Raw genomic sequence first — 18,728 nt, 5'->3', positions numbered from 1 at the left:
TCTAAGGTGCCACAAGTCCTCCTTTTCAGTTTCCCCTCTTCAGTTCTTTAGTATCTAGGTGGTGGGATAAGGGTGTATGATCGTTGCAGAGCCCTAGAGGGCAGGTGTGTGCAGGGGTCTGGACACAGAGAATGGCCGACACCCTCTTTCCTGGCCACTGATGGCCTGGGCCCTTCCCCCCTGCAAGTTGAGAGCTAAAGGGTTGGAGAACAAAGGAATCAGGTGACCTCCTGGCCCAGAGAGGGACAAAGCCCAGAGGAGGGGGGGCTGGAGAGAGTTTCAGTTTGGGGCTGGCTGGGACATGGAGTGAAGTGCAGACGTGGTTGTCTGGCTCACTGCCCCCCAAAATGGACCCAGCTGAGGGGTCCTGTTCTCTACACCTACAAGCTCTGTTTTAGACCATGTTCCTGTCATCTAATAAACCTCTGTTTTACTGGCTGGCTGAGAAGTTGGGGGGCAGGACCCTCTGGCTTCCCCAGGACCCCGCCTGGGTGGACTCGCTGTGGGAAGCGCACGGAGGGGCAGAGGATGCTGAATGCTCCGAGGTCAGACCCAGGAAGGTGGAAGCCATGTGAGCTTCTTGCCCTGGAGACAGGCTGCTCTCAGAGAGGAGACTTCACCAGAGTCCTGCCTGGCTTCGTAGGGAGCAGTTCCAGAGCATCGCCCAGGGACTCCATGACAACTGGTGTCAGCGGTGGGATGTACTGCACCCCGTGGATGGCACTTCCTGCAGTAACTGACTGGGGAGCAGTAAAACAAAGGGGGATTGACAAGGACCAGGCGTGCTGAAGGCTCAGAGAGGAGCGCTTTCAGGGGGTGGTTAACCCCTGGGAATGTGTGACCAGCGAGAAGGACTGTGCAGTAATGGGGTCCCCCTGGGAACTGCGGTGAGCAGTCTCGGGGGCAAAGGAGCCTGCAGCTTGTCCCTGGGAGAGAGAAGGACTTTCGCAGTAACAGTGTTCCCCTGGGGATTGCAGCGAATGGTCCCGGGCCGGAGGCGTCTGCAGCTCGATGCTGGCAAAGAGGTGGTGACCTCGAGAAGGGCTGGCACACTAGGCGTTCTCCCTGGAAACCATGGGGAGCTGAGAGCACACAGGCCTGTGAGTCCATGACAACTTGGGAAGAGCGGAGTGATGGCCTGTCACCATCTCCTTAAGAAGGACATTGTAACCCTGTGCAGAAAGGAAGGGTTGAGCATTGGAAAGTTCACCAAAGCACAGTTAATCATGCAGCTGGAGGAGGATGACCAGGAGATTCCTGACCCAAATGGGGCTATAGCAGGATCTGGGAGCAGCTGGAGTAGTAGCCAGGCATTCCCAAGACTCCTGTCCCCGACCAGACGGGGGTCTTCACGATCGGGTTCCCCATCGGGGGATCGGAGATGGATGGGATTGGAGCTGAGTCCGAGAGAGCAAGAGGACTGTGAGAGACACGAGAGCCTGAGAAAGAGCTGCAGAAGCAGCAGCAGCATGAACTGGCGGTGGGGAATGGAGAGGCAAAGGGGACCTCCCAGGGGTGAGTGGGGATAGACCCCGGGGGGCCAGTTCTGCAGGGAACCTCAAGACTAAATTGCTGCCCTTGGTTAAGGAGGGGCGGAGGGATGTGGATGCCCACCTCGCTGCCTTTGAGCAGGCTGGCGATTTGAACCAGGGGGACCCTGCAGAAAAGCCCCGGTATCTAGCTCCCTTGCTGGGTCCCAAGGCCGTAGACTCCGTCAGCCAGATGGGTGGGCAGGTGGCCAGGCTCCCACTCCTGGCCCCGGCCTATATGTCTGTGTGGAGTCTCTTGGGCTCAGGCCCATTGGACCCCCAGTGGGAGCGGAAGGTGATAGTCAATGGGGAGACATTCCTGGGGTGGCGAGATCCTGGGTCAGAAAAACTGTTGTCAGGCGCTGGGTGGTGCAGGCTCACCAGATGCTGAAGGGCTGTGTGACCTGGGTGAGGGTCCTAGGGATGAAGCCCCTCGCCCTGCCTATGGCCCAGATCCCTGTGCAGACACAGGAGGGGTGGGGCTGGCTGGTTGTTGGGGTTCTCCAGCATATCAGCTCTGAGGTGCTGTTGGGGGGTGACTGTGTCTCTTTGGGACCGGATCCAGGCCCTGCTCCTGCAACAGCCGAGGATTTGAATTTGAATCCAGGGAACCAATTGACTAAGATGGAAATTGTCAGTGAAAATGCAAATGACCTGGCTGGCAGGGGGAGGAGCAGCCTGGCTCAGGCTACCTGCCTGCCTGTAACCAGACCCCTGGGGCTGGGTGGGACAAAGAGATGCTCCTCGCCCCGTTGCACAGCTGAGAGGGGGCTCACACTGGTTCTGATGCAGTGAGGAAAGCAGCGAGCTCGCTGCCTGCTCCCACTGGGTAGCAAGGGCAGCGCTGAGCACAGTGGGAGCTGAGACCCCAGCTGAGTGGGGGGACCCACAGGCAGGGCAAGTCGGCTACCAACCTGGTCCAGAAGCGCTGCTGGGAAGTGAGTCCACGGCAAGGATGGAGCTACCAGGGACAGGGCTCAGCGGGGCTGTGACCCCAGGCCCAGCCAGCGAGAGGGAAGACTGGGGAGCTGAGTCTGCAGAGCAGAACAGCTGGGTAGTTAATCTCTCAAGAATGCAGGGGATGGCAGGTCTACTCTCATCTCTAGACACTTTGGATAGGACTTGTAGTCTCTCAGTGAATTGAACATCTAGTCCCTTGTGGAAGCAGAGGTTGGTGAGGGAAGGACAATAGAGCTTTGAGAGCACAGCTTGTAAAAGGGAACCTGAGAAGGGTAACTGCGATTTCCTGGAAGTAGCTCAGGGTAGTGAGAAGAGCAGCAGGTTATCTGTTGGGAGTGGCAAGGTGTCACGGAGTGTGGGGGAGTCCAGACCCTGCACCCCTCTTCCCAGGATTCACTGAGACTCTCAGCCAGCCAGTAAAACAGAAGGTTTATTGGACAACAGGAACACAAACCAAAACAGAACTTGTGGGTACACCCAGGACCCCTCAGTCAAGTCCTTCTGGGGGAGCAGGGAGCTTAGACCCCAGCCCTGGGGTTCCCTGCGTTCCACCACCCAGCCCCAAACTGAAACTAAACCCTCCTAGCAGCTCTCTCCTGCAGCCTGTCTTCACATTCCTGGGCAGAGGTGTCACCTCCCACTCCCCTTCCTGGCTCAGGTGACAGGCTCTCAGGTCTCCCATCCCCAGGGCACATTCCCAGGTCAACACTTCCCCCTCCCTGCTGAGTCACATCGTCACATCTCTCCCCCCTTCGAGACTGAACTGAGCGAGGTCACTGTAACCAGTGACGTGGGGAAGTTCGGGGCCCCCTCTCCGGGACAGCGCGTCCGCTATCAGGTTGGCACTTCCCTTCACGTGGACCACGTCCATGTCGTAATCCTGCAGGAGCAGGCTCCATCTCAGGAGTTTGGCGTTGGCTCCTTTCATCTGGTGCAGCCAGGTCAGGGGAGAGTGGTCGGTGTACACGGTGAAGTGTCGCCTGAAGAGATAGGGCTCTAGTTTCTTGAGGGCCCATACCATGGCCGGGCACTCCTTCTCGATGGCTGCATAGTGTTGCTCCCGGGGTAGCAACTTCTTGCTCAGGTACACGATGGGGTGTCTCTCCCCCTTTTCATCCTCCTGCATTAACACCACCCCCAGTCCTGTGTCTGAGGAGTCAGTGAACACCACAAAGAATTTATCAAAGTCTGGGTTTGCCAGAACTGGGCCACTGACCAGAGCCTCCTTCAGCGCCCGGAAAGCCTCCTGGCACTGCTCAGTCCAGACCACCTTGTCTGGCTTCCCCTTCTTGCATAGCTCAGTGATGGGGGTGGCTATGGCGCTAAAGTGGGGCACAAATCTTCGATAGTATCCTGCCATCCCAATAAAGGCTTGGACCTGCTTTTTGGTGTGGGGAGCGGGCCAGTCTCTGATCACCTCCATCTTGGCTGGTTCCGGCTTTAGGCGGCCGCTCCCCACCCGATGGCCCAGGTAAGATACTTCAGCCATCCCCACCTTGCACTTCTTCGCTTTTACAGTCAGCCCATCCCCCTGGAGTCGGTCCAGCACTTGTCTAACCTGGGACACGTGGTCCTCCCAGGTCTGGCTAAAGACACAGATGTCGTCAATATACGCCACGGCAAAACTCTCCATCCCCCTCAGTAGCTGGTCCACCAGGCGCTGGAAGGTGGCCGGCGCTCCCTTGAGGCTGAAAGGCAGGGTCAGGAACTCATAGAGCCTCAAAGGGGTGATAAAGGTCGATTTCAGCCGGGCATCAGCATCCAGCGGCACTTGCCAGTAGCCCTTTGTAAGGTCCATGGTGGTAAGGTACCGAGCTCCTCCCAGCTTGTCTAGGAGCTCATCAGGCCTAGGCATGGGGTAGGCATCAGATACAGTGATGGCATTGAGCTGCCGATAGTCCACACAGAATCGGACCCACCCATCCTTTTTGGGGACCAGCACCACCGGCGAGGCCCAAGGGCTGGATCACCCCCAAAGCCAGCATGTGCCGGACCTCTCTTTCCAGGTCCTGAGCAGTTTTCCCTGTGACTCGGAACGGGGAGCATCTTATTGGCGGGTGCGACCCTGTCTGCACCCGGTGGACAGTCAGATTAGTGTGTCCAGGCTGGTTGGAAAACAGCTGTCGGTACGGATGCAGCACCCCCCTGACCTCAGCTTGCTGGGCAGGGGTTAGCTGATCCGAGAGGGGAATTGTTTCCAGGGGGAACCAGCTCTGGTCCCAGGGAATAGATCTACTAAAGGGTCATCTCCCTGCTCTTCCCACTGTCCACACACGGCCAACACCACATTCCCCCTGGCATAATATGGCTTCATCATATTCACATGGTACACCCGGCGGTGGTGCGCCCGGTTCAACAGCTCCAACACATAGTTTACCTCATTGAGCTGCTTGACGACCTTGAAAGGGCCCTCCCAGGCGGCCTGTAGTTTGTTCTTTCTCACTGGGATGAGACCCATCACCTGATCCCCGGTGGCATAGGCACGGGCCCGCGCCGTGCGGTCATACCAGACCTTCTGCTTCTTCTGGGCTCTGGCCAGATTCTCCCTGGCCAGGCCCATGAGTTCGGCCAGTCTCTCTCAGAAGATCAGGACATACTCCACCACTGACTCTCCATCGGGAGTGGCCTTCCCCTCCCACTCGTCTCTCATCAGGTCCAGGGGGCCCCTCACCCTCCTGCCATATAACAGTTCGAAAGGCGAAAATCCGGTAGACTCCTGGGGCACCTCCCTTACACGAACAGCAGGTGAGGTAAGTACTTGTCCCAATCCTGCGCGTGCTGGTCCATAAAGGTTTTCAGCATCATCTTTAGCGTCCCATTGAACCTCTCCACCAGCCCATTGGACTGGGGGTGATAAGCTGAGGCCCAGTCGTGCCGGACCCCACATTTCTCCCACAAGCACCGGAGCAGGGCCGACATGAAGTTGGACCCTTGGTCTGTCAAGACTTACTTGGGGAACCCCACTCGGCTGAAAATGGTCAGGAGCGCATCGGCCACGGTGTCTGCTTCAATGGAAGCTGAGGGCACTGCCTCGGGGTAGCGGGTGGCAAAATCTACCACCACCAGAATGTATTTCTTCCCCGACCGGGTCGTCTTGCTGAGAGGCCCCACAATGTCCATGGCCACCTTCTGGAAAGGCTCCTCTATGATGGGCAAAGGTCTCAAAGGCGCTTTCCCCTTGTCCCGGGCCGTCCCCACCCTCTGACAGGGGTCACAGGATCGGCAATACTGCCGGACCGTGGTAAAGACCCCGGGCCAGTAAAAGTTCTGTAGCAACCTCTGCCGGGTGCACCGGATTCCCTGGTGCCCTGCGAGGGGGATGTCATGGGCCAGGTACAGGAGCCTGCGGCGATACTTCTGGGGGACCACCAGCTGCCTCCTGATCCCACAGGACTCCACTTCCCTTGTGGGAGCCCATTCTCGGTACAGGAACCCCTTCTCCCACAGGAACCTCTCCTGGCAGCCTCTCCTCATGGTCCGTACCACACTGAGGTCGGCCAGGTCCCGGAGCTTCCGCAAGGAGGGATCTTTCCTCAACTCGGCCTGGAACTCAGCGGCTGGGGAAGGGATGGGGCCCGGTTCCCCCTCAGTGGCCAGGTCTGAGGCCTCCGCCTCTCTGAGCCGTGCCCCTCGGCGCTCCCTCCCCACCAGGGTAGGGTCCTGCGCCTCCGGTGTGGTACCCTCCCCGAGGTCAGGGCGCAGTGCCCCTCGCCGGCTCTGGCTACGGGTCACAACCAGGGCGGTCTGGGGCTTGCTTGGCTAGTCCTCTAGGTCTCCCCCCATCAAACTTCAGTGGGCAAATGGTGGTGCACCCCCACATTCTTGGGGCCCTCCTTGGCCCCCCATTTCAGGTGTACCCTTGCCACGGGCACCTTAAATGGGGTCCCGCCCACCCCTGTCAGGGTCAGGTAGGTGTTGGGCATCACCCGATCTGGGGCCACCACCTCAGGCCGGGCCAGCGTCACCTCCGCGCCCGTATCCCAGTATCCATTGACCTTCCTCCCATCCATCTCCAGGGGAACAAGGCACTCTCTCCGGAGGGACAGCCCCGCGCCCACCCTGTAAACCGAGCACCCTGAGTCCAGAGCCTCCAGCCCTCTGGCGGAGTTGGCCTGGGGTACTCTTCCCTCCTGAGCAGGTGGTAAACTGGTAGGCCCCCTTTCCTGGGTCGTCTGCCCCTCGTCCAGCTGGGTCCCTACCCAGTTAACCCTGGGTAGGTTGGGTCTGCTCAGTTTTTCCCTGAGCCCGGGGCACTGGGACCGTACGTGGCCTCTCTGGCCACAGTGATAGCAGCTCAGGTCACGTTGGTCCCCTCGAGCAGGTCGGAGGGGCCCGACGCCAGGCGTTCCCCTTGGGAGGGGGTTCTCCCTATTTCCCCGCTGGGAGGCCCCCTGGTGACTCTCTCTCTGCATCGGGGGGGGCCTGTTCTTTTGGGACTCCTCCCGGCTACCCCCTGACCGACTGTTCACAAACTCGTCGGCCAGCTGCCCTGCGTGCTGGGGGTTCTCTAGATTTTTGTCCACCAGCCACAGCCTCAGGTCGGAAGGGCACTGATCATACAGTTGCTCCAGTACGATTAGGTCAAGCAGGTCCTCTTTAGCTTGGGCCTCAGCTGTCCACTTGCGGGCATACCCCTGCATCCGGTTGACCAGTTGTAGGTAGGTGACCTCAGGCGTTTTACGCTGACTCTGGAATCTTCTCCGGTACATCTCGGGGGTCAGCCCAAACTCACGGAGCAGGGCCTGTTTGAACAGTTCATAGTCCCCTGCCTCCAGCCCTGTCATCCGGCTGTACACCTCCACGGCTTTGGGGTCCAGTAAGGGGGTGAGGAACTGGAGCCTGTCTGCAGGGTCAACCCTGTGCAGCTCACAGGCATTCTCAAAGGCCGTCAGGAAGCTATCTATGTCCTCCCCCTCCTTCCTCTGGGCCAGGAAGCACTTATCAAAGTTCCTTGCCGTCCTGGGTCCCCCCTCACTCACCACAGCCGGGGCCCCACTGCTCCTCAGCCTGGCCAGCTCCAGTTCATGCTGTCTTTGTTTCTCCTTCTCCTGACGTTCATGTTGACGTTGTTTCTCCTTCTTCTCCTGCTCACGTTGACGTTGTTTTTCATGATCCTCCAGCTCCCTCATTTTCATCTCCCTCTCCCATTCCAGCCGCCTCCTCTCCAGGGATGGGGAGCTCCGCCGGGAGGATCCCCTGCTGGCTGCTGGGGTCAGGGTGCCCTCGTTATTCGCTGGGCTTCCCCCAACCCCTCCCCCAGGCATAGGTAGGAAGGGTCTCGGGATGTCCTCGGCAGCAGTCTGACCCCTCCCAGCCCGGTCAGGCCCCAGGGCCCATGCTGTGTCTGCCGGGCGGCTCCCCTCAGGGACAGGGATCGGGTCATCCAAGCGATCCCTCTCCTCCAGCTGGGCAATCAGCTGTTCCTTGGTGGACCTCCCGATGCGCAGCCCCCTCTGCCTGCACAGCTCCACCAGATCGCTCTTAAGGCGTTTAGCGTACATCTCCCTGCTGGCCACTCGCAGGCCGGGCAACTTCCCACGGTTTCCAGGAAAACCCCTCGTGTGCCAGTCCTTCTCGAGGTCACCACCTCTTTGCCAGGGTCGAGCTGCAGACTCCTCCGCCCCTGGGACCACTCGCTGCAATCCCCCGGGGGACCCTGTTACTGCAAAAGTCCTTCTCTCTGGTCACACACTCCCAGGGGTTAACCACCCCCTGAAACCGTCTCTCTCTGAATCTTCAGCACGCCTGGTCCCCGTCAATCCCCCTTCGTTTTACTGCTCCCCAGTCACTTACTGCAGGAAGCGCCATTCACAGGGTGCAGTACATCCCACCTCTGCCACCAGTTGTCACGGAGTGTGGGGGAGTCCAGGCCCTGCACCCCTCTTCCTGGGATCCACTGAGACTCTCAGCCAGCCAGTAAAACAGAAGGTTTATTGGACAACAGGAACACAGCCCCCAACAGAGCTTGTGGGTACAACCAGGACCACTCAGTCACGTCCTTCTGGGGGAGCAGGGAGCTTAGACCCCAGCCCTGGGGTTCCCTGTGTTCCTCCACCCAGCCCCAAACTGAAAAACTAAACCCACCCAGCAGGTTCCCTGCTGCAGCCTCTGTTCACATTCCTGGGCAGAGGTGTCACCTCCCCCTCCCCCTCCTGGCTCAGGTGACAGGCTCTCAGGTCTCCCATCCCCAGGGCACATTCCCAGGTCAATACTCCCCCGTCCCTGCTGAGTCACATCGTCACACAGGTCCAGGCCTTTATTGGGAAGGCGGGGTACTATTGGAGGTTTGTACCCCACGTGAGCTCCCCAGCTGCCCCATCACTGAGCTGTGTACGAAGGGGAAGCCAGAGGAGCTGGTGTGGACCGAGCAGTGCCAGAGGGCTCTCTGTGCTTTGAAGGAGGCTCTAATCCAGGTCCCGGTAAATCTGATAAACCCAGACTTTGCTCAGGTCTTTATAGTGTTCACTGACACCTCAGACACAGGGCTGGGTGCGGGGCTGATGCAAGCCAATGCTAAGGAATGGGAGAGATGCTGGGGCATCCATGGAAATGTTGGTGGGGTCGAACTTCCCCAGGTCACCGGCTAAAGTGATCCCACTCAGTTCGGTCTCGAAGGGGGGAGAGATGTGACGAAGAGGGACTGTTCTTAATGTTTCCTCTGAATAGTGTGGGGGTGCCTCGGTTTCCCCTGTGCAGTTCTTAAGTATCTAGGGGGTGGGGTAAGGGTGTATGATCGTTGCAGAGCCCTAGAGGGCAGGTGTGTGCAGGGGTCTGGACACAGAGAATGGCCGACACCCTCTTTCCTGGCCACTGATGGCCTGGGCCCTTCCCCCCTGCAAGTTGAGAGCTAAAGGGTTGGAGAACAAAGGAATCAGGTGACCTCCTGGCCCAGAAAGGGACAAAGGCCAGAGGAGGAGGGGCTGGAGAGAGTTTTGGTTTGGGGCTGGCTGGGGACATGGAGTGAAGTGCAGACGTAGTTGTCTGGCTCACTGCCCCCGAAAATGGACCCAGCTGAGAGGTCCTGTTCTCTGCACCTACAAGCTCTGTTTTAGACCATGTTCCTGTCTTCTAATAAACCTTCTGTTTTACTGGCTGGCTGAGAGTCACGTCTGACTGCGAAGTTCCGGGGCAGGACCCTCTGGCTTCCCCAGGACCCCGCCTGGGCGGACTCGCTGAGGGAAGCGCACGGAGGGGCAGAGGATGCTGAATGCTCCGAGGTCAGACCCAGTCACGGAATTATGATGTGATTGGAATAACAGAGACTTGGTGGGATAACTCACATGACTGGAGTACTGTCATGGATGGATATAAGCTGTTCAGGAAGGACAGGCAGGGCAGAAAAGGGGATGGAAAAGGGGGAGTTGCGCTGTATGTAAGGGAGCAGTGTGACTGCTCAGAGCCCTGGTATGAAACTGCAGAAAAATCTGAGAGTCTCTGAATTAAGTTTAGAAGTGTGAGCAACAAGGGTGATGTCGTGGTGGGAGTCTGCTATAGACCACCAGCCTAGGGGGATGAGGTAGACGAGGCTTTCTTTCAGCAACTCGCAGAAGTTACTAGATCGCAGGCCCTGGTTCTCATGGGAGACTTCAATCCCCCTGATATCCGCTGGGAGAGCAATACAGCGGTGCACAGACAGTCCAAGTTTTTGGAAAGGGTAGGAGACAATTTCCTGGTGCAAGTGCTGGAGGAACCAACTAGGGGCAGAGCTCTTCTTGACCTGCTGCTCACAAACCGGGAAGAATTAGTAGGGGAAGCTAAAGTGGATGGGAACCTGGGAGGCAGTGACCATGAGATGGTCGAGTTCAGGATCCTGACACAGGGAAGAAAGGAGAGCAGCAGAATACGGACCCTGGACTTCAGAAAAGCAGACTTTGACTCCCTCAGGGAACTGATGGGCAGGATCCCCTGGGAGAATAACATGAGGGGGAAAGGAGTCCAGGAGAGCTGGCTGTATTTTAAAGAAACCTTATTGAGGTTACAGGGACAAACCATCCCGATGTGTAGAAAGAATAGTAAATATGGCAGGCGACCAGCTTGGCTTCACAGTGAAATCCTTGCTGATCTTGAACACAAAAAAGAAGCTTAACGGAAATGGAAGATTGGACAAATGACCAGGGAAGAGTATAAAAATATTGCTCGGACATGCAGGAGTGAGATCAGGAAGGCCAAATCAAACCTGGAGTTGCAGCTAGCAAGAGATGTTAAGAGTAACAAGAAGGGTTTCTTCAGGTATGTTAGCAACAAGAAGAAAGTCAAGGAAAGTGTGGGCCCCTTACTGAATGAGGGAGGCAACCTAGTGACAGAGGATGTGGAAAAAGCGAATGTACTCAATGCTTTTTTTGCCTCTGTCTTCACGAACAAGGTCAGCTCCCAGACTACTGCACTGGGCAGCACAGCATGGGGAGGAGGTGACCTCTGTGGAGAAAGAAGTGGTTTGGGACTATTTAGAAAAGCTGGACGAGCATAAGTCCATGGGGCTGGATGCGCTGCATCCAAGAGTGCTGAAGGAGTTGGCGGATGTGATTGCAGAGCCATTGGCCATTATCTTTGAAAACTCATGGCGACTGGGGGAGGTCCCGGACGACTGGAAAAAGGCTAATGTAGTGCCCATCTTTAAAAAAGGGAAGAAGGAGGATCCTGGGAACTACAGGCCAGTCAGCCTCACCTCAGTCCCTGGAAAAATCATGAAGCAGGTCCTCAAGGAATCAGTTCTGAAGCACTTAGAGGAGAGGAAAGTGATCAGGAACAGTCAGCATGGATTCACCAAGGGCATGTCATGCCTGACTAATCTAATTGCCTTCTATGATGAGATAACTGGCTCTGTGGATGAGGGGAAAACAGTGGACGTGTTGTTCCTTGACTTTAGCAAAGCTTTTGTCACGGTCTCCCACAGTATTCTTGCCAGCAAGTTAAAGAAGTATGGGCTGGATGAATGGATTATAAGGTGGATAGAAAGCTGGCTAGATTGTCGGGCTCAACGGGTAGTGATCAATGGCTCCATGTCTAGTTGGCAGCCGGTATCAAGTGGAGTGCCCCAAGGGTCGGTCCTGGGGCCGGTTTTGTTCAATATCTTCATAAATGATCTGGAGGATGGTGTGGATTGCACCCTCAGCAAGTTTGCAGATGACACTAAACTGGGAGGAGAGGTAGGTATGCTGGTGGGTAGGGATAGGATACAGAGGGCCCTAGACAAATGAGAAGATTGGGCCAAAAGAAATCTGATGAGGTTCAATAAGGACAAGCGCAGAGTCCTGCACTTAGGACGGAAGAATCCAATGCACCGCTACAGACTAGGGACCGAGTGGCTGGGCAGCAGTTCTACAGAAAAGGACCTAGGGGTTACAGTGGATGAGAAGCTGGATATGAGTCAGCAGTGTGCCCTTGTTGCCAAGAAGGCCAATGGCATTTTGGGATGTATATGTAGGGGCATTGCCAGCCCATCGAGGGACGTGATCATTCCCCTCTATTCGACATTGGTGAGGCCTCATCTGGAGTACTGTGTCCAGTTTTGGGCCCCACACTACAAGAAGGATGTGGAAAAATTGGAAAGAGTCCAGTGAAGGGCAACAAAAATGATTGGGGGACTGGAACACATGACTTATGAGGAGAGGCTGAGGGAACTGGGATTGTTTAGTCTACCGAAGAGAAGAATGAGGGGGGATTTGATAGCTGCTTTCAACTACCTGAAAGGGGGTTCCAAAGAGGATGGATCTAGACTGTTCTCAGTGGTAGCTTATGACAGAACAAGGAGTAATGGTCTCAAGTTGCAGTGGGGGAGGTTTAGGTTGGATATTAGGAAAAACTTTTTCACTAGGAGGGTGGTGAAGCACTGGAATGCATTACCTAGGGAGATGGTGGAATCTCCTTCCCTAGAAGTTTTTAAGGTCAGGCTTGACAAAGTCCTGGCTGGGATGATTTAGTTGGAGATTGGTCCTGCTTTGAGCAGGGGGTTGTACTAGATGTCCTCCTGAGGTCCCTTCCAACCCTGATATTCTATGATTCTATGATAAGCCGTGTCAGCTTCTTGCCCTGGAGACAGGCTGCTCTCAGAGAGGAGACTTCACCAGAGTCCTGCCTGGCTTCGTAGGGAGCAGTTCCTGAGCATTGCCCTGGGACTCCGTGACAGGGGCCGATTCAGGGCGGACTCCCACAAGCCCTGTCTGAGAACCGAACCCAAACCTGCATCTGGCTCCAACTGTGCTCAGCTCTCTCGCAAACCTGGCCTCCTTGTCCAGCTGTCTACATCGTCATCCAGGCAGCCAGGGCAGAACTGGGCAGCATAACCCCCATACACAGCGCTCCGGCCGTGGGGTGGGCAGGGGAGTGGAAGGGTTGCCCTGCTCAGGCTGGCCTGGCTAACCCCAGGGCGGGCAATGGAGTCCCAACACCCCCCCAACCACCACCCTTAAGTGCCCCAGATGGAGCCTTATTGTTTTGAGGCCTAGGGGTCCAAGGGTCTTTGTGCAGAGCTTTATTGACCAAAATGTTCTCCCCCAAGGGTGGATTTTGTTCCCCCGAACCCAACGCGATCACTGAGAATTGGGTAACATGTCACTTACATTTGCTGATTTTTTAAAATGAAAACCATAAAACTAACGGAAGGGAGAGAAAGGCAGGGACTGTGGGGAAGGGGGCTGGGGGCTGGGAACGTTTGGCTTTCGTTTGGTCTAAACATTGGGAAAATCTACGAAGATTTCCAAACCCCCCATTTGTATTTGTTTCTTTTCCCTTTTGGTGGGAAATGCACAGCATCCGCTGGGCTGCTCTGATTGCAGGGGGAGCCCACCCCAGAGAGCAGCTGACTCTGGCCAGGCAGCCCTGAGTCCACTGGCTAACTAGCCCTGGCCTGCCCTCCCGAGAGCTATGGTGAGTGTCTCACAGTTCTCAGGGGTGCCTGGGCTTGGGAGACACCTTGCTAGCCCCAGCAGGAAGGAGTCTTGCCTGGGGTAAGCGGGTGGGAGCTAACACTACCAGCCTTTCGGCCACTTGCCCTCTCCTTTCCTTGCAAATGCATCCCCAAGGCCTTCTAGAGCATTCCCCTGTGATCCCCCTGACACTGGCTACTCATGGGTGTCCAGATCCTCTGCCTACAAAGGGAGCAGTTTGCCCAGTTTTCTAGGTCCCTGTAACCCCCCCGCTCCTTGTCATGAAACCAAAGGAGGTGTATCTAGGAAAGAGCAGAGGGACCCCTAGAAGCCAGAGAGCATGTTGGACACAAATGGATAACACACAAAGCAGGGCCTGCACTTGTGACCTGCTCCCTGTCCTACCTAACACAGTGGATGCCCCCCCCCAAGCTCCTGCCACTGCAGAGCCGGTGTCACAGGAATCAACCATCCACGAACCTTCTGCCGAACACGCCATCTCCTCAGCCTCTCCCCACACTGTGTCCTCCTGGTCCCAGGCAGGGCGACCCCCTGGCTGTTACACTGGTCCCAGTTTACCCCCAGCAGTTCTGATTGTTTGTGGCTGTTTGGGATGGGTTTCCAGTGACTGTTCTGGGATGGCGCAATGGGGGAGAATTGAGCCATGCATTACAGCACTGGCTAACTGGGGAGGGTGGCTGCTTCTGCATCACTGTATCCTGTATCACTGCCGGGCGCTGCTTTTAACCTTAACCCATATGGGCGTAAATTCCAGTGTGGTTACGTTATTCCCACGCTGGGAGTATGACCAGCACTAGGGCGCCAGCTTTTGAGAGAGAGCTCACCCGTATGGATTTGGTGTCACAAGTTGTCCAGCCTGAGACGGGAGCCACTTGTAGAAAGCAGTGAACCCTTCTGCCGTGGCACTGACAGCCCAGTACAAGCAGTGGGCGCAGTGAAGCACGGGTCGAGTGGCTCCTTCTCTGCCTGCCAGTCTTGATCCTGGCTTTGGGCCCTGACAGGCTGGGCCCTGGCCTGACCAGGCCCCTCTGCCAGGGAGTCTGCATCTGCCCAGCCCCACAGGCCCATGCTGGCAGCTGGAGCTGAAGGGGCAAGTTGCCCTGCCAGCCCCATGGAGCCGCTGCCCCCTAGTGGACAGTGGAAGCCCCTCTACCCCTCTGAGGAGGCTAGATGGATGCTAAGTGCTTTAGAGACCCCAATACCCCCAGCCACGCGTCCCCTCAGCTCCCCTTCATCCCACTGTCCCCCAGGGTGCATGACGAGTCAACGGCCCAGCCAGGATCAGACTTGGGTGCCTTATCTCCCAGTGCCATCTGTAGGCAAAACCCTGCCTTCATGGGGACAGTGAAAGCCCTAGGGGACTGGCACTGCCCACTAGGCCTCGCTGCCCTGGCAACATTACTGAGATCAGCACAGAGCGAGCGGACCCAGAGGGGCCGTGTGAGGACTGTCAGCACAAGGGAGACAACGGGTGGGCAGGGGCCCCGAGGGGGCGTGTGGAAGGAGAGAGGGGCCAGATCTGGGAGCCAGGTCTCAGCTCTGGAAGGGGGCAGGGTCCTTGCGGGGCACACGGCCCTTCCCTTCTAGGGGGCCCACGCCAGACCCCAGAGAGCACCAGCCCAGGGTGGGGGGATTGGAGTCTGGAGCTGGATCTGCCTTTTCCAGCTCACACCCCTCTCTGGCTAAGGGGGCATGTACCATGGGCCCTACCTGCAGTGTCTGTTCTGCCAGCCCCAGCACCCACTCCAGCAGACCCACTGCCCACAGCACCCACTCCGCTGGCCCTTCTGCCCCCACTGTCCCCATCACCCACTTGGCCAGCCCCGATGCCTGCTCTGCCGGTCCCACTGGCTGAGCTGCCCCCCGTGCCTGCGCCAAGCTGCGCCTTAGAAGAACTTCTTCCGGCGATGGGGGGTGGTGCCAGGGGGGCTTCCATCCCGGGCAGGGTGCAGGGAGCTTGGCAGCCCTGCCCCGCCATGGCGATCTCCTCCTCTCGCCTCTCCTGCACCCCCATCGCCTTCCCCACAGCGGCCCCCCCGCCGGCCTCCAGCTGCTCCTCTGGCTTCGGCCCAAAGGCCCAGTCTAAACACAGAGACATAGAGATGAGAAGGGGTATCGCCCTCGCCCGCCCTGAAATAACGCCCGGGGCAGCCTAAGGGCCCGACCTGGAAATAGCCCGGGCGCTAGGTGGCTGGGCCCAGGGCAAGCGGGTGGCTGGGCCCAGGGCAGGCGGGCAGGGCCGCCCGGCCGAGTGCTGCAGACACAGGCAGGCAATAGCCTTGGCAGATCAGTAGGTGCAGATCAGTAGGTGCCCTGCCCTGGGTCCCGGGCAGCGGAGGCTGAGGGGTCACTGACACTTGTTCTCATGAAGGATCCCTGGGGCTTTTCCTAGCAGCGGGTCTGGTGACCGCAGTGTCCTGCTCAAATTCCCCCAACAGCCCAGACGGACCCCGCCTTTCTTCAGCCAGCCCGGGCAGCCTTGCTGTGCCCCACCACACACTGTCACTCCTCATTGCGCTGCAACACTAACAGCTGCTCTGTCCCACCCCAGAGGGGGCTGCACCGCATTGGCGCTGGGTGCTGTACGTTCAGAGCTGGGGCGTCAGCCAAGGGGAGACGGACTGGGAGCCAACCATGGTGGGTTGAGATCGGCTAATCCTGGCACCCACGCCTCACCCACGACTAGCCTGGCATTGGCACTGAGGCTACAAGCAAAGGGATCAGTGAATGCCAACCTCGTCCTCCAAGGTCCCCAATTCCCTGGGTGGAGGCTGCCTGGCAGCCACGAGATGAGAGCAGCATTCCGCCAGCGCTGATGCAGGGTACCTGGAGCAGCTGATCTCAAGCTGGGACATCCATGTCTCATTCCCCATCTCTGAGCCACCCGATCCATGCCCCAGGCCCACATCCCTGTCCACTGACTGCTCACACCCACCCGCCCCATGGGCTCTGCCCGGCACGTCCCGGGGACACTCACCAGCGAAGTCGTGCACCAGGTCCTTGATCAAGTGGCCCACGATGGCATAGGCGACGAGCCCCACAACCAGTGCTGCCATCAGCAGGTACAGAACGTAGCAGGACAGGCGGACGGCGTCCAGGGCTGGGGGCTTGTAGTCTGTGTACAGGGCCTCCTCCCGCTCTGGGGTGTCCCGCAGCAAGTGCCGCATCTCCAGCGTGCCATCAGCCGCGCCCCTGCCAGGAGCCAGGCTCCCGCTGCTGCCTGAAAAGGCCATGCCAGCCCCCGCCTGCCCTCTGAGTCTATGCAGCCCTCCTCGACGTCCCGCACTGCCCGATGCTGCCACCCCAGCTCCTGCTGGCTGGCCCCTGGGCCCAGTTCCAGAGGCAATGCCAGGCAGCGGCTTCACACTTGGTTCCCAGGCATTGCCGCCCGTGAGATCTTGCCAGGTGGAGACGAGCGTCCGTGAACAGCCTGTAGCAGACTCCCCGGCCCCGTCACTGGGCCTGACGGGACTCACAGCTCTTGCGACGGGGCAGGCAGCCGAAGAGCCCCGGGGTGCAGCTGGAATGCAGCAGGCACGACCCTTGCTAGGTCAGTGGTGACTCAGATTCGGGGGCCCCAGTATTGTGGAAGGAGGGGGTCCCATCTGTCCCCAGCACCCCAACTTCTGCTCAGCAAGCCCCACGCATGGAGGAAGAAGAAAGCTGGGAGGCACGAACTCCCCTCTCAGATGGGATCTGCAAGTTGTGCCCGGGCAGGGGGAGCCCAGGGGCCCCTCAGGCCTTTCTCTACCCCCAGTGGGGTCTGGGGGGACTGGACGGCCTGGGCTAAGTTCAGTGTGGCCATAAGAGGGAGGCAGTTGGGGGCGCTGTCAGGATTGCACCGACCCTTGCCTCCTAGGTGCCACGCGTGTCCCACCAGCCCCCAGCCCCCAGGCCACTCCTAGGATAAGGGGATGAGCTCCCCACAGTGGCTCCCAGCACCCGGCCGGGGGAGGAGGAGGAGGAGGCTGGACCCGGGGCCTCTGGCCAGGCTTTGCGTTGGATGCACTGAGAGCAGCTGGGCAGGATTGAGCCACGTCCCCAACCCCTTCGTCTGCATCTGGCTGTGCCAGGCTCAGAACCTCTGGAAATCTTACCCCCAGGAGTGGCCGAGATGCCGCAGGGCTCCCAAGTGCCAGGCACGTCGGCCCCTGCTGCTGCCCTATGGGATCTCACACAGCCAGTGATGAGCGCTTAGCGGCTGGGGTCGGCAGACTGGCCCTGGGCTAGCGGGTCAAAGCCAAGTGCCCACAGCTCTGGGGAGGGACGGCTCCCTCCAGGCGGAGCTAATCCCTCCCAGGCTGGAATCTCCTGGACAGATGGTGTGAGACCAGCAAGGGACGTCCCTGCACAGGGAACGTCTGTTCCTGGCATTGGGCTGGGGGTGGGGGGCACAGGGGGCTCCTTTGAGAGGGTTGGGGAGGCAGCTCCGGGGCCAGCCCACCTGCCAAGCAAATGATACCAGTGAATCTGACTCCTTGGGTTTGGGGCCCTGGATCCAGCTGGTGTCCTGCTGTTGACAGGGACCCAACTGTGCCCCCCCCCCAACGAGAGCAACTCAGTCAAAGGGCCTGGGGCTGTTCCCAGGGCAGTTGATACCGAGAGCTCTAACAGCTTAACCATCCGAGAGTCGTATCAGCCTCTGGCACTAATGCTCCCCGGGGGGCACGGCGGCCCCCGCTGGCGGGTCAGCTACTGGCCCAGCTCAAGGGCTGCGCCGAACATTGCCAGCGAAGTGACGTTGCCAGCATGTGCTCTGTGTCGAAGCCCAAACCATCCGTGGAGACTTCTTGGTTTCCCAGATGTGGGTGACCCAGGTTCAAGTCCCCAGGCCTTCCCCAGCCAGGCAGGGACCCAGCCCCCAGGGCGAGAGAGGGTCAGAATCTCCCCTCGCCCCCCGAAGCCAGAATGCTCAGCTGCACAGTCTGGGTCGCAGAAACAGTTGAAGGGCTTCGGCCCCATCCCTCTGCGGAACAACACTACGGAGAACTGTCCCCTTCAGCCGGCTCCCGACCACCCCAGGATCCCCGGCCCTACCAGACACCGGCTCCACCCAGCCCATACCCAGCACAGCCCCAATACATGCCCCCCTCAATACCCAGCAACCCCCCTGGCCACAGCACTTTCCTTTGCCAGTTTCTTGCCCATCCGATGCCATTGGCATGGCTCTTCCAGCCCCCCCGCCCACCCAGTGCATTGGCCCCTGGCAGGACACACGCTTCCCCTCCCAGGAGCTGGGCAGGCTGCGGGTCTTTGCCCCACTCCCACCCAAGCAAAGTGCAGCAGCCGCATTAGAGGGTTTAGGAAATAAGAGGATTGAGGGAGAGTGACTCACAACGGGCTTTTGCTGAGG

The sequence above is a fragment of the Lepidochelys olivacea genome (assembly GCF_965140295.1).
Source record: "Lepidochelys olivacea isolate rLepOli2 genome assembly, chromosome: 25".
NCBI lineage: Eukaryota > Metazoa > Chordata > Testudines > Cheloniidae > Lepidochelys > Lepidochelys olivacea.
This window is presented reverse-complemented; position numbering follows the sequence as displayed.